The sequence below is a fragment of the Cherax quadricarinatus genome, chromosome 56 (assembly GCF_038502225.1).
Source record: "Cherax quadricarinatus isolate ZL_2023a chromosome 56, ASM3850222v1, whole genome shotgun sequence".
In the NCBI taxonomy this organism is placed as follows: domain Eukaryota; kingdom Metazoa; phylum Arthropoda; class Malacostraca; order Decapoda; family Parastacidae; genus Cherax; species Cherax quadricarinatus.
The window spans coordinates 6,315,164-6,331,004 of NC_091347.1; positions in this window are offsets into that span (position 1 = coordinate 6,315,164).

The window sequence follows — 15,841 nt, forward strand, 5'->3', positions numbered from 1 at the left end:
GCAAAACAACCACTGTGAAAGAGTAGTGAAATTCCCAGTGCTTTCGTGACCACTCACATAGTTCCTTGACAATGTGAGTGGTCACGAAAGCGCTTGAAATTTCACTACTCTTTCAAAGTGGTTGTTTTGCATATATATATATATATATATATATATATATATATATATATATATATATATATATATATATATATGTCGTGCCGAATAGGCAGAAATTGCGATCTTGGCTTAAATAGCAACGCTCATCTTGCCATATAGGACAAGCGAAAATTTGTGTATGCAATAATTTCGCAAAAATCATTCTGAACCTAACGAAAAAAATATATTTCACTGTGTTTGTTTAGTATTAAATTATTGTAAACAAATCTAAAATATATTTAGTTGGGTTAGGCTAAAATAAATTGCGGTTGTTATAATAAGGTTAGGTAAGTTTTCAAAGATTCTTTTGGTGCAAAATTAAATTTTTTTACATTAACATTAATGAAAAAAATATATCTTTAAACGTATAAGAGAAAATTTTAGAAAGAACTTAATTTTAAATGAGTTCTTGCTAATTGACCAGTTTTACATATTCGGCACGACATATATATTAATTTTTACTAATATTAATTTCTGATGAAATTAATATTAGTAAAGGAATGGTATATAGCTCTATGTTAAAACCAAACATTCCCAATTGCCCTCAAAGATTCTTTAAGTCTTATGATACACTTAATAACAATAAAAATTTGCGCCTTACTAAAGCAGACAAAATAAATGCAATAGTAATTATGAAAGAAAATGATTACCAAGAAAAAATGAATAATCTCTTAGATGATACTGAAACCTATTCTAAACTTAGGAAAAATCCCCTAGAAACCGTTAACAGCAATTTCAATAAAACAATAAAACTTCTACTGAAAGGCAAAGATGAATTAGTCAAACAATTTACTTCCACTAATCCATCTTTACCTTACATGTATGGACTAATAAAAACACACAAACCAGGGAATCCAGTCAGACCAATTATTAGCTCCATAGGGTCAGTTTCATATAAATTATCCAAATGGCTTGTTGATATTTTGAGCCCTATTGTTGGCAAAATTTCTAACTTTAATGTTAAAAACAACATAGATTTGGTTGATAAATTAAGCTCCTTGACTGACTTAAATGATTTTAACATGGTTAGTTTTGATGTTACTTCCTTGTTTACGAAAGTTCCTGTTGATGATTTATTAAGTTTCTTATCTGAAGAACTCGTTAACTATGATTTACCATTGCCAGTTCCTACTATCATTAAACTTATTAAACTTTGCATTGTTGATGCAAAATTTGTATTTAATGATAAGTTTTACACTCAGAAGTTTGGTATGGCAATGGGAAATCCTCTTTCACCTGTTCTTAGTAACCTATACATGGAATTTTTTGAAACAAGGTTACTTAACACAATCCTCCCTAATAGAGCTAAATGGTTCAGATATGTTGATGATATTTTGTGTCTTATGCCCAAAAATGTAGATATACACCATTTCCTAGGAAAATTAAATAGCTTAGCCCATTCTATAAACTTTACCGTTGAGTTTGAAGAAAATAACTCATTGCCTTTTCTAGATGTTTTAATTATTAAGGGTAATAATGAATTCAAATTTAAAATTTACAGAAAACCTAAAAATAACTGTTCCTATGTCCACTATTATTCTTCGCATCAAGATAGAGTCAAACTGTCTGTTTTCTCATCAATGTTTTTGAGAGCTTTACGAATTTGTAGTCCTGAGTTCATAGATGAGGAAATATCCAAAATTTATGAAATAGGTAATGATTTAAAATACCCAAGAAATGTAATTGATAAATCTTTTAAAGTTGCTAGAAATACTTTTTACAATCCAAAAAGGGACAACCAACCTTATTCAACTAAAAATATGTTGGTTCTCCCTTACCATGAAAACTTGGTTGATATGCCTTCTCTTCTTAAGACTTTTAATATTAAAGTTGTATTAAAAAATCTTGATACAGTAAAAAAACTTTTGATAAAGAATTCCCCCCAAAATGCTGATGGATGTGTCTATAAGATTCCTTGTAAAATTTGCGATAAAGTTTATTACGGTCAAACTGGTAAAAATCTCGAACTAAGATTAAAACAACATAAATATAGCATTAGAACTGGACAAGATTCCAATGCTCTATTTATTCATGTAAGAGATTTTAACCATCCAATTGATTTTCAAAAAGTTGAGAAAGTAGTATCAAGCAAGTCCATGGTCGACAGGAATATAATTGAATCTTGTTTCATAAAAAGCAGTTTTGACAATAATATGAATATTTCCTTTGGTTTATATAAATTAGATCCATTTATAATTAATAGAATTTGGGAAGAATTTAATAATACACTGGACAAATAATTTTTAAATTTTCTTGGGTAGAATAGTTTGTGGGGTGAGTTGTGCAGAGGACCTATCCAAGTTGGGTCGGCGCGCGTCAGGTTTTTAACCGTTGTGGGATCTGATAGTGAGGTGTTGGCCAGACCCCTTATATAGCTTCCTTGGATGCTTTACTTTCATAGTTCCTTGATAATGTGAGTAGTCACGAAAGCGCTTGGAATTTCTCTATTCTTTCAGAGTGGTTGTTTTGCATATTCTGAAATCACCTGTTTACTGTGATCTTATTGCATATATATATATATATATATATATATATATATATATATATATATATATATATATATATATATATATATATATATATGCAAAACAACCACTGTGAAAGAACAGTTGAGAAAGTAGTATCAAGCAAGTCCATGGTCGAAAGGAATATAATTGAATCTTGTTTCATAAAAAGCAGTTTTGACAATATGAATATTTCCTATGGTTTATATAAATTAGATTCATTTATAATTAATAGAATTTGGGAAGAATTTAATAATACATTTGACAAATAATTTTTTAAATTTCTTATTTCTTGGGTAGAATAGTTTGTTGGTGGGTTGTGTGAAGGACCTGTCAAGTTCGGCCGGCGGCCTGTTGTCTCGCGCCAGGTGTTGTGGGATCTGATAGTGAGGTGTGGGCTACCCCTTTATATACCTTCCTTTGATGCTTTACTTTCATTGTTCCTTGATAATGTGAGTAGTCACGAAAGCGCTTGGAATTTCTCTGTTCTTTCACAGTGGTTGTTTCGCATATTCTAAAATCACCTGTTTACTGTGATCTTATTGCATATATATATATATATATATATAAAGATAGAAATGTTAAAAGCAGGTGGGGATATAGTTTTGGAGTGGTTGGTGCAATTGTTTAATAAATGTATGGAAGAGGGTAAGGTACCTAGGGATTGGCAGAGAGCATGCATAGTTCCTTTGTATAAAGGCAAAGGGGATAAAAGAGAGTGCAAAAATTATAGGGGGATAAGTCTGTTGAGTGTACCTGGTAAAGTGTATGGTAGAGTTATAATTGAAAGAATTAAGAGTAAGACGGAGAATAGGATAGCAGATGAACAAGGAGGCTTTAGGAAAGGTAGGGGGTGTGTGGACCAGGTGTTTACAGTGAAACATATAAGTGAACAGTATTTAGATAAGGCTAAAGAGGTCTTTGTGGCATTTATGGATTTGGAAAAGGCGTATGACAGGGTGGATAGGGGGGCAATGTGGCAGATGTTGCAAGTGTATGGTGTAGGAGGTAGGTTACTGAAAGCAGTGAAGAGTTTTTACGAGGATAGTGAGGCTCAAGTTAGAGTATGTAGGAAAGAGGGAAATTTTTTCCCAGTAAAAGTAGGCCTTAGACAAGGATGTGTGATGTCACCGTGGTTGTTTAATATATTTATAGATGGGGTTGTAAGAGAAGTAAATGCGAGGGTCTTGGCAAGAGGCGTGGAGTTAAAAGATAAAGAATCACACACAAAGTGGGAGTTGTCACAGCTGCTCTTTGCTGATGACACTGTGCTCTTGGGAGATTCTGAAGAGAAGTTGCAGAGATTGGTGGATGAATTTGGTAGGGTGTGCAAAAGAAGAAAATTAAAGGTGAATACAGGAAAGAGTAAGGTTATGAGGATAACAAAAAGATTAGGTGATGAAAGATTGAATATCAGATTGGAGGGAGAGAGTATGGAGGAGGTGAACGTATTCAGATATTTGGGAGTGGACGTGTCAGCGGATGGGTCTATGAAAGATGAGGTGAATCATAGAATTGATGAGGGAAAAAGAGTGAGTGGTGCACTTAGGAGTCTGTGGAGACAAAGAACTTTGTCCTTGGAGGCAAAGAGGGGAATGTATGAGAGTATAGTTTTACCAACGCTCTTATATGGGTGTGAAGCGTGGGTGATGAATGTTGCAGCGAGGAGAAGGCTGGAGGCAGTGGAGATGTCATGTCTGAGGGCAATGTGTGGTGTGAATATAATGCAGAGAATTCGTAGTTTGGAAGTTAGGAGGAGGTGCGGGATTACCAGAGGGCTGAGGAAGGGTTGTTGAGGTGGTTCGGACATGTAGAGAGAATGGAGCGAAACAGAATGACTTCAAGAGTGTATCAGTCTGTAGTGGAAGGAAGGCGGGGTAGGGGTCGGCCTAGGAAGGGTTGGAGGGAGGGGGTAAAGGAGGTTTTGTGTGCGAGGGGCTTGGACTTCCAGCAGGCATGCGTGAGCGTGTTTGATAGGAGTGAATGGAGACAAATGGTTTTTAATACTTGACGTGCTGTTGGAGTGTGAGCAAAGTAACATTTATGAAGGGATTCAGGGAAACCGGCAGGCCGGACTTGAGTTCTGGAGATGGGAAGTACAGTGCCTGCACTCTGAAGGAGGGGTGTTAATGTTGCAGTTTAAAAACTGTAGTGTAAAGCACCCTTCTGGCAAGACAGTGATGGAGTGAATGATGGTGAAAGTTTTTCTTTTTCGGGCCACCCTGCCTTGGTGGGAATCGGCCGGTGTGATAATAAAAATAATATATATATATATATATATATGTGTGTGTGTGTGTGTGTGTGTGTGTGTGTGAATGTAAGTGGTGCTGTGGGTAACATATATGTGTATGTAAGTGGTGCTGTGGGAAGCATTTATGTATGTGAATGTCCATGGTGCTGTGGGTAGCATAATTATGTGAATATCTGTGGTACTGTGGGTAGCATGTGTGCCAATGTACGTGGTGCTGTGGGTAACCTGTGTGTGAATTTCCGTTGCGATGTGGGTAGCATGTGTGTGAACGTTCGTGGCACTGTGGGTAGCATATGTGTGTGAACGTCCGTGGTGCTGTCGGTAGCATATGTGTGTGTTTCAATGTCCGTGGCGCTGTGTGTGTGTGTGTGTGTGTGTGTCCGTGTGTGTGTGTGTGTGTGTGTGTGTGTGTGTGTGTGTGTGTGTGTGTGTGTGTGTGTGTGTGTGTGTGTGTGTGTGTGTGTGTCCGTGGTGCTGTGGGTAGCCTGTGTGTGTACTCACCTAGTTGTGGTTGCAGGGGTCGAGTCAGAGATCCTGGCCCCGCCTCTTCATAGGCCGCTACTCGGTCACTATTCCTCCTCCAGGAGCTTCATCATACCTCTTCTTAAAGCTATGCATGGATCCCAGACTATTCCACTTCCTGACAACCCTGTGACTGAAGAAATACTTCCAAACATCCCTGTGATTCATCTGAGTCTTCAACTTCCAACTGTGACCCCTTGTTGCTGTGTCCCATCTCTGGGACATCCTGTCTCTGTCCACCTTGTCGATTCCTCTCAGTATTTTATATGTCGTTATCATATCCTCCCCTATCTCTCCTGTCCTCCAGTGTCGTCAGGCCGATTTCCCTTAACCTCTCCTCGCAGGACATGCCCCTTAGCTCCAGGACTAGACTTGTTACAAACGTTTGTACTTTCTGCAGTTTCCTTACGTGCCTGGCTTGGTATGGATTTCAAACTGGTGTTGCATACTCCAATGTAGGCCTAACGTACACAATGTACAGGGCCTGAACGATTCCTTACTGAGATGTCTCAATGCTGTTCTTAGGTTGTATAGTCTCCCGTATACTGGTGCAGTTATTTGGTTGATGTGTGCCTCAGATGTGCCCGGTGTCACACTCACCCCAAGATCCTTTTCCTTGAGTGAGGTTTGTAGTCTCTGGCCCCCTAGACTGTACTCCGTCTACGGTCTTCTTTGCCCTTTCCAATCTTCATGACTTTGCACTTGGTGGGGTTGAACTCCAGGAGCCAGTTGCTGGACCAGGCCTGGTCCTCGTCCGATTGAATTCTTCTCATCAACTTCACATCATCTGTAAACAGGGACACTTCTGAGTCTATTCCTTCCGTCATGTTGTTCACACATACCAGAAACAACACCAGTCCGAGGACTGACCCCCGTGGAACCCAGCTCGTCACAGGCGCCCACTCTGACACCTCGCCATGTACCATAACTCGCTGTTGTCTTCCTGACCGTATTCCCTGATCCATTGTAGTGCCTTCCCTGTTATCCCTGTCTGGTCCTCCAGTTTTTATACTAATCTCTTGTGGGGAACCGTGTCACACGCCTTCTTACAGTCCAAGAAAACGCAATCTACCCATCCCACTCTCTCTTGTCTTACTGCCGTCACCCTGTCATAGAACTCCAGTAGCTTTGTGACACAGGATTTCCCATCCCTGAAACCGTGCTGGCTGTCGCTGACTAGCTCATTCCTTTCTAGGTGCTCCACCACTCTTCTCCTGATAATCTTCTCCATGACTTTGCATACATCTCAGTGACACTGGTCTGTAGTTTAATGACTCCGAAATCGTAATGACAATTACAAACCATACCATGGGCGGGGATAGAACCCGCGATCAGAGAGTCTCTGATCGCGGGTTCTATCCCCACCCGCAGTATGGTCTGTAGTTTAATGCTTTGTGTCTGACTCATTTTTTAAAAACTGGGACTACTTTGTTGTCTTCCACACCTCAGGTAATCACCCTGTTTCGATACATGTGTTGAAGATTGTTAGTGGTACACATAGTGCCTCTGCTCCCTCTCTCAGGACCCATGGAGAGATGTTATACGGCGCCATCGCCTTTGAGGTATCTAGCTCGTTTAGCAGCCTCTTCACTTCTTCATCGATTGTATGTAGTGTATCCAACACTTGATGGTGTACCCCACCTCTCCGTCTTTCTGGAGTCACTTCTGTCTCATCTCTGAACACGTCTTTGAATCTCATGTTCAGATCCTCACATGCTTCACGGTCGTTTCTTGTGATCTCCCCTCCATTCTTTCTCAACCTGATTACCTGGTCCTTGACTGTTGTTTTCCTCCTGATGTGGCTGTACAACAGCTTCGGGTCAGATTTGGCTTTCGCTGCTATATCATTTTTGTATTGTCACTGGGCCTTCGTTCTCGCCTGTACATGTCAATGTCATTGTAAACGTCCGTGGTACTGTGGGTAGCATATATGTGCATGAACGTCCTTGATGCTGTGGGAAGTGCTAGTGCCAGGCACCAGTGCCTGTTTTATTTCATCCATCTACATAAAATATTTAAAACGCTGTACTTGAGAGTGAAGGCACCGTATATCAGAGTGCAATCACTGTACTACATAAGTACAGTGTTGACACTGTAGTTCGGTATCATGGTGGAGCTAACATGTTACCCAGCATCTCTCACAGATATTACCTTGCTTACACACCACAACAAATATCTTCACTGTAAGATATCAGGTGTCTCTCCCACACAGTGAGAGAGGCATATACACAAATATACACAAATTCATACACATATACAATTTGAAAACGTACATACACACTATATTTATTCACATTTATAAAAATTATATATATATATATATATATATATATATATATATATATATATATATATATATATATATATATATATATATATATATATATGTCGTGCAGAACAGGTAAAACTGGTCAATTAGCAAGAACTCACTTAAAATTAACTCCTCTCTAAAATTATCTCTTAACCACCAATGTCACATACATCAGATGCCCAATAGCATATATATATATATATATATATATATATATATATATATATATATATATATATATTTGTGTGTGTGTGTGTGTGTGTGTGTGTGTGTGTGTGTGTGTGTGTGTGTGTGTGTGTGTGTGTGTGTGTGTGTGTGTGAATAACAACACTGCGACTAGCCGATGACTAGAACCCATGTCGTTTTGGCCCGCCCCATGGTGAGCGAAAATCACATGACACTCTAACCCACACCAAACGGGGAAAAGAATGAAATTAGCTCTGAGGCACCCACACCACCGTATATCCTCGGATCATGGTAAAGCACCTAGCTCTGCTGGGTGCGTGATCTTTGTTGGACTGAGTGGTCCTTTTGGTTAGAGCCTCATGTGATTTTCGCTCACCATAGGGCGGGCCAAAATGACTTGGGTTCGATTTCTCGGCTAGTCGCAGTGTTGTTCATTAAATACCACTCGTTCGTGGTTACAATACATACTTGAGTCTGTCTCTTCTGAATGGCGTCAATATTTAATGACAGGTGTATCTTATGATCAGGATGGTTCACATTAACTATAGTTTGTGTGAGGGTAAATCTCTCAATATACCGAATTAGTTTATAAAACTTCAAATTATTGGATCCATGAGATAATCAGAGAATGTTTCTTCTGGACGATCTCAAAGTTACAGTCCTGCTGTGTTTTCCAGACACCACGATTGGTATTATATGATACCCACATGTCCTAATTTGCCAGCAGTTTTAAATAAATAGTGATAATGATTCTCATTCAATAAGTAAAGAATGTCTCTTCGTATAGGCTTCAAACTATTAACACTTGGGTGAAAATTTCAGATTTTATTACATTTGTTTCAAAGTTGAAATTGTTGGAGTGAGATGAGTTAGCGGAGACCGACCGTCCTGGTGACCTTCATATTTCATGTTGATGGTTTTATGAAAATAAATCAAGAGATAAGTTTAGAAAGTCTCTTATGATGAGCTGTGACATTACAACTCTGGACGAAGGTTGGTAATGTTAGTGCAGCATCTAGATAAACCATACCACGGGCGGGATTTGAACCCGCGGTCAGAGAGTCTCAAAACTCCAGACCGTCGTGTTCAAATCCCGCCCGTGGTATGGTTTGTTTGCAATCGTGTCATTACGATTTCGTGAGTCAGCGTCTAGATGCTATTTTGACACTTTTAATATTAAGAGAGTATAGTGTTATTTTGTGTTAAGTAGATTATGCTTCTTGAAGGAGGTGGGGGGTGCCTTGATGCTGGTGAGCTCTTGATCCAAGAAACTGGGTTTATCAGTTCCTTCGGTGCATCGACTCTTGAATGTCTCCCATCCCCTAGCCGTTGTAGGACCCCTACGGGTTTAGCTCTGCTCCCCTACCGAAAACACAACACTGCTGAGTGAACGGTGTCAATTTTTAACGGTTGAATCATTTTATAAAATTAACGGAACTTTTTTTTTTTGATGGGCAATAACTGGATAATGTATCATCTGGTCGTCTTCAAACTTTTAGTGATGATGTTTTCTCCTTTATTTCAGGTCATGTCAGTGTTAGTAAGACAATAACAAAGAAAGTTCCATAAAATGGAGAATATTTCTTCTGATCAGAAATATATGTCAATGTTGGACTTCACTGGATTATCATCAGTTTAACTTACACATAAAGTGCGTCCCTAACGCTGTAAAATGTTGGAATGTTATGTACCCAAAGCCTAAATAATATGTATACTTACTGACATAAACCTTAAATGATAGTCAGTTTTCTTAGAGTATAGTTTGAATTAATTTTTGCGTGTGTAGGTCACAATGTCTTTTTTTATGTAAAATAGAAAACTGGTGATAATTTTTGGGTGCCTCATCTAATTAGTTTTTAACACTTAAACGATAACTTGATAATGCAAATTCTGAACGTCTTGACACAATGTGCTGCTGTTTTCTGACAATGGTTCCTGTCAGACAATAACATAATACCTATTCAGTTTGCCTTTCAAAGTTGGTGTTTCTTAATGGAAAATGTGAATTAATTTTAGGCTGTGTATATCTTTATTTGACACTTTTCTCGAAGAAACTGGGATACTAATTTCCATGTGATAACTTGTGAATGCTTCTCACTGGCTTCAAATCTTACAAATACAGTAAGAAAGGAGCACTATAGCAGGCCTACTGGCCCATGCTAATAATTAACATTAGAAACTCTGCACTGTGACTGCCGTGTACAATGAGATACTGGGGGCTGGGGTTATGCAATACGGGGATACAATCCCCGGGTCATGCAACGACAAAAATATGTCTAGTTATTACATTGTCTTAAAGAGGAAAAACATTGTGTACGTTACTAATAAACAACTGGTCAACTTTCCGGTCAATTCGTGTATATATTAGTGCTCCCTGTGAGTTTTTATTATAGTGAAAATTCTGAAAGACCATTTTTTGTTATTTTTAATAAATGGCAGTTGAGATATTCGTCGACATTGTTATGCAAGGTTGCCACAGCAGACAGGAGGTCGACATAATGACGGGGAGCCGCCAACCAGGAAGGTATGTGTAGTGACACACTGCAGAGCGTTCCATCCCAGGTTGCTGTCTGTCGTCATATTAAACTGAGAACGAAATAGTTGTCTTAATGGTATATATTACTCGTACCATCCATCTTACACAGTGCACAGCTTCTGGTTTGTGAAAGTGCACATCACTGGGTGGAGCATCGCTTCAGTAAATTATTGTCAGCTCAAGAAGCTTCTTATAATGCGCTCCGTGAATCAGTTCTGTCAAGATGTTGCTTGATAATGGAGACTATTTCTTATTTCCAAGCCATATCAACCTCTATAACCTGGAAGCGTTATGTATCATTGGCAGGATACCCTGAAACCTTCCCGTAGTTGAACGTCACCTCTGGAGTAATCACTATTAATTCTAGACGACGTGTGATACAACAGTTTCGTTGTTCTGGTGGTGTTCGCAAGGAGTTGTGTCCAGCTTGTTTATAATGACTGTACAAGCTCTTTGTTTACTGCCAACATTACTAACAGTGATATCAACACTTATGGCTTTCACACGATCGTCACAATCCTCTAACCAGCTTATTACAGCCACTGTACTTTGTTTACATATTTCTGAGAAAAGTCTGAGCACTGCAAGAAGCTTACATTCCTGCCCCAATAATAAGAATAGTTGATCGTTCTGTAGTCTCAGTATCTGTCATACCTGAAACTATTTTACTATCTCAGTGTACAAAAACAGGAATATTCGTTTCAAGGGTTTGCTTAGTGACATAAACAATGTATTTACGAGTAATGACATTGTCAAGTTTATGTTGAGAGACAGCAGCAGCTGACAGTATAGTAACAATATTGCTCTCAGGCGTTGTCGTGCGGTGTAGCCTCATAACGTGGTCAGGCAACACTGGTGTTTTGGCTTATTGGACAATCTTTGGGCAATGCTTAAAGAGTATTTGTCGAACCCGGCTGTGTTGATGTTGCCTGTTATTTATTGTTGCTGCCGCTGCTTTTGTTGTTGCTGCTGCGGTTTATAAGAGCAGGTGTTCCGGAAATATTCTTTCAACTTCTCTGCACTTTTTTTAACGTTTCGTCTGCATCTGCTTCCCGTCTTCGCAGATTTTGATTAGCTAGGTTTCCTGTCAAAAGTGGTGAAACCTAGCCTTCAGGTTTCTCGCTCAGCAGTTAGGTATGATGTACCTTCATCTACTGACATTCTGTGCCATCCATATGCATGGACTGTCAAAAAAAAAAAAATCTAAGATACGTAGTTTGAAAAGCAGTTTCTTATTTTTCTTACACCTTGTAAGACATACAGAAAACTGAAAATCACTGTGTTGTAAGTTACAACGCAGTGATTTTCAGTTCTGCAGTGTCCAGAAACTTTTTTACACTGACAGTATCTTTCACAGTTCATGGGGTGACTATCAGTAGCTACACTGGCCGTTTCCCCAAAATTGAATACAGTGGAACCCCGGTGTTTGAACATAATTGGTTCCAAGGTGTTCGAGATGCGAAAAGTTCGATGTCCGAAACAGTATGTTCCAGGCTTTAATTGCCAGCCTCACCCACTGAAGGATGTTGAACTGGCTCTTTCAGAAGTCTGTGAGAGTTAGGTCAGAGTCAGAGGTCACTTCAGCGCACGTTTGAAACAGGGCTTTCGTGTAAATTTTTTTTTAGAATTGAATTTTAAACAAGTCAGCGCGTTCGTACTCCAGAAAAACGTTCAAACACAAGGTCATTTTTTTCTAAACAAAATTGTTTCCCACTCCGGTTTATTCAAGGTCAGGTAAGTTCGAACACCAGGGGTTCCACTGTATTTCACAATAATAATCTCAATTTAAACAAGTACATGTACAACCTATACATACCTAGCTGAGATCAATGATATATTATATAGAACACCCCTGGTTATGCGGAGCATTTCGGGCAAATTAGGTTAATTTTGTCTCCAGGATGCGACCCACACCCGTTGACTAAACACCCAGGTAACTACTTAACTGCTAGGTGAACAGGGACAATAGGTATCTTTAAGGAAACACACCCCAATGTTTACACCCATACCGGGGATCGAACCACGGACCTCAGTGTGTGAGCTGAGTGCGCTACCAACCAAACCAGCTTCCTTCAATGATTTTTGTTCTTTGTGAGACAGAAAGATGTCACAACACTGGGAAGACTGGATGATCCATAACTGTGTTTGTTTCCTTGGTACTTAATTTGGGTTATCCTTGTAATTACCGAGATAACCATTATTCTTGTTATTACTTAGCCATTACCCTTGTTATTACTAAAATAGCCATTATCCTTGTCATAACTAAGCCTGCCATTGTAAGAAGATCAAGTGTATCACTGGAGGACAGAGACACTCAACTCACCACTGCCTCAAACTGAGTCTTGAAGCATCACACAATAACCCTCACTCAACTTCCCCGCCTCCCACCTTCCTCTTTCCCCACCCTCCCACCTTCCTCTTTCCCCACTCTCCCACTTTTCTCTTTCCCCACCCTCCCACCTTCCTTTTTCCCCGCCCTCCCACCTTCCTCTTTCCCCACCCACCCACCTTCCTTTTTCCCCACCCACCCCCCTTCCTCTTTCCCCACCCTCCCACCTTCCTTTTTCCCCACCCTCCCACCTTCCTCTTTCCCCACCCTCCCACCTTCCTTTTTCCCCACCCTCCCACCTTCCTCCCCCACCCTCCTCATTACCCTGGGGAGCACACAAAAACACTATGGTGTTACTCTCAGCTGAACATGATGGTGTAGCAGGTGAGTCAGACTGCAGGTGACACTATCACCTGTGTTCTCAATACCTACTGGATTTTTCTACTTATGTCAATAATTGGAGTGGCTTAGCGCTTCTTTTTGATTATAATAATAATAATAATGTCAATAATTGGAGGGAAGGTCGGTACCAATACAATTGCTTTGAATTATCAGAAACTGTTGTTATAGCCTTTTTATAAACATATTTACAATATTTAAGAACAAGATATTCTATTTGAAAACAAAAATTTGAGCCGCTAATAATATACACACATACGTATTACACACACATAAAAGGTATATATATATATATATATATATATATATATATATATATATATATATATATATATATATATATATATATATATATATATATATATATATATATATAATCTTAAGACGTCGGCTGTTTCCCACCGAGACAGGGTGACCCAAAAAGGAAAAAAAAACTTTCATAATTCAACACAGTCAACATCATTCATACATAATCACTGTCTTTGCAGAGACACTCAGATACGACAGCTTAGACGTCCCTCCAAACTGCCAACATCTCAAAACCCTCCTTTAAAGTACAGGCATTGTACTTCCAATTTCCAGGACTCTAGTCCGGCTAACCGGGTTCCACGAATCCCTTCACAAATTTATATATATATATATATATATATATATAGGTAGTAGGTTGGTAGACAGCAACCGCCCAGGGAGGTACTACCGTCCTGCCAAGTGAGTGTAAAACGAAAGCCTGTAATTGTTTTACATGATGGTAGGATTGCTGGTGTCCTTTTTTCTGTCTCATGAACATGCAAGATTTCAGGTACGTCTTGCTACTTCTACTTACACTTAGGTCACACTACACATACATGTACAAGCACATATATACACACCCCTCTGGGTTTTCTTCTATTTTCTTTCTAGTTCTTATTCTTGTTTATTTCCTCTTATCTCCATGGGGAAGTGGAACAGAATTCTTCCTCCGTAAGCCATGCGTGTTGTAAGAGGCAACTAAAATGCCGGGAGCAAGGGGCTAGTAACCTCTTCTCCTGTATATATTACTAAATGTAAAAGGAGAAACTTTCGTTTTTCCTTTTGGGCCACCCCGCCTCGGTGGGATACGGCCGGTGTGTTGAAAGAAATATATATATATATGTATATATATATGTATATATATATATATATATGTATATATATATGTATATATATATATATATATATACCATACAGAGCTGTGGAAGTGACCTGGGACCCACAGCCTCAGAGAACGTACCTCAGAGAAAACACGAGTTTCTTTCCTTAGCTATTTGAGTGTTTTCTCCTGCCACACCCTGTATTCTATGTGAACTTTATTTGAAAACGAAATATGTTAAAATAAAAGAGGTACAGTGGGAAGGAGAACTACATGCATGACAACTCAGATACTCCATTCAGCTGCCCGGCGGTGGGTTGCGTGCCCAGCATGCTGCAGGCATTTTCCCTCTGGATCACAGCACTGAGTCTCTAAAAGAGCAAGCTGGCCGCTCTAGGGTCCTTGGTTTTCATGATAAGCTTGTCACCTATCTCTTCGAGAAATCTTAGAACACACTTGCTCCGTGTTCCGAGGGTTTCCAACCCTACTGGGAAGTTATAGCATGGTGGCAGCTCTCTCTATTTGATCTGGGACTCCCTGAAACTGGCAGCACCACCCCCTTCAGCTTCAGTATAAGGTAAGTGTCGGTCAGCGTAAAGGCACAGGTGTAGTTCCATGCTTACCATCCTTCCAGGGTAGCATGGTGACTCCATCACTGGACGTTTTTGCCTTTTGTCAGGCCAAAGTACCTGATGTTCCCGTTCTGCTGGGAAACGGGCTGTGGCAAGGCTTCGCTTGACGTTAGTAATCTTCTCGTGTCTAGCATACTTCTCTTCCGACGAATGACAGACGAGATCATGGAGCCCAAATTGATCAGCAGACGCCCTACCGCAAATGCATCTATGTTAGGTGAGTATGGGGGTGGCTAGGCGAAGAGCTATACCAATCCGAATGGCCTGTGGGCAGAGCCGAGTGCCAAAAAAAGAATTAGGGACAACTAAAAGAAAATCTGAATATTGTGCCTTTACCCCTAGGAGGCGTTGTTGAGCTTTGTGTTGGAGATTTTTTCCATGATAGTTTTGTCCCAGTGAGACTGTTTGTGCTCTCTGGGAGGAGCTGGTCTACTTGAAGGTCTGCAAAGGTGTCGCACTGCGTGGCTGCTGCGATGAACTTTGGGTCTTGAGCTCCTACAACTTTCAAGCGTTCGGGGACAATCGCCAAACGTTTGAGAAGACAGACATGCAGGAAATGTTACCTGCGTTACCTTGCGCACCCCAATACCTCCCAGTCGCATTGGAAGAGTTGCTTGATCCCAGTGGTGATCTTCCAGTGACAGATTCAGTGCCTTGCTAAAAACAGATCTCAGGAGTGCGTCATATTCACTAAGAGCACCTCAACTGTCACTGCTGATGCACCTCAACTGTCACTGCTGATGCACCTCAACTGTCACTGCTGATGCACCTCAACTGTCACTGCTGATGCACCTCAACTGTCACTGCTGATGCACCTCAACTGTCACTGTTTGTTGTTGTAGATTCGCCAGTATACACGTCCGGCCCGGTCCTTTTCCAAGAGGTGGCCCGGCCTTGGTTCCCTATCGTGGGAGTGTCTCAGACC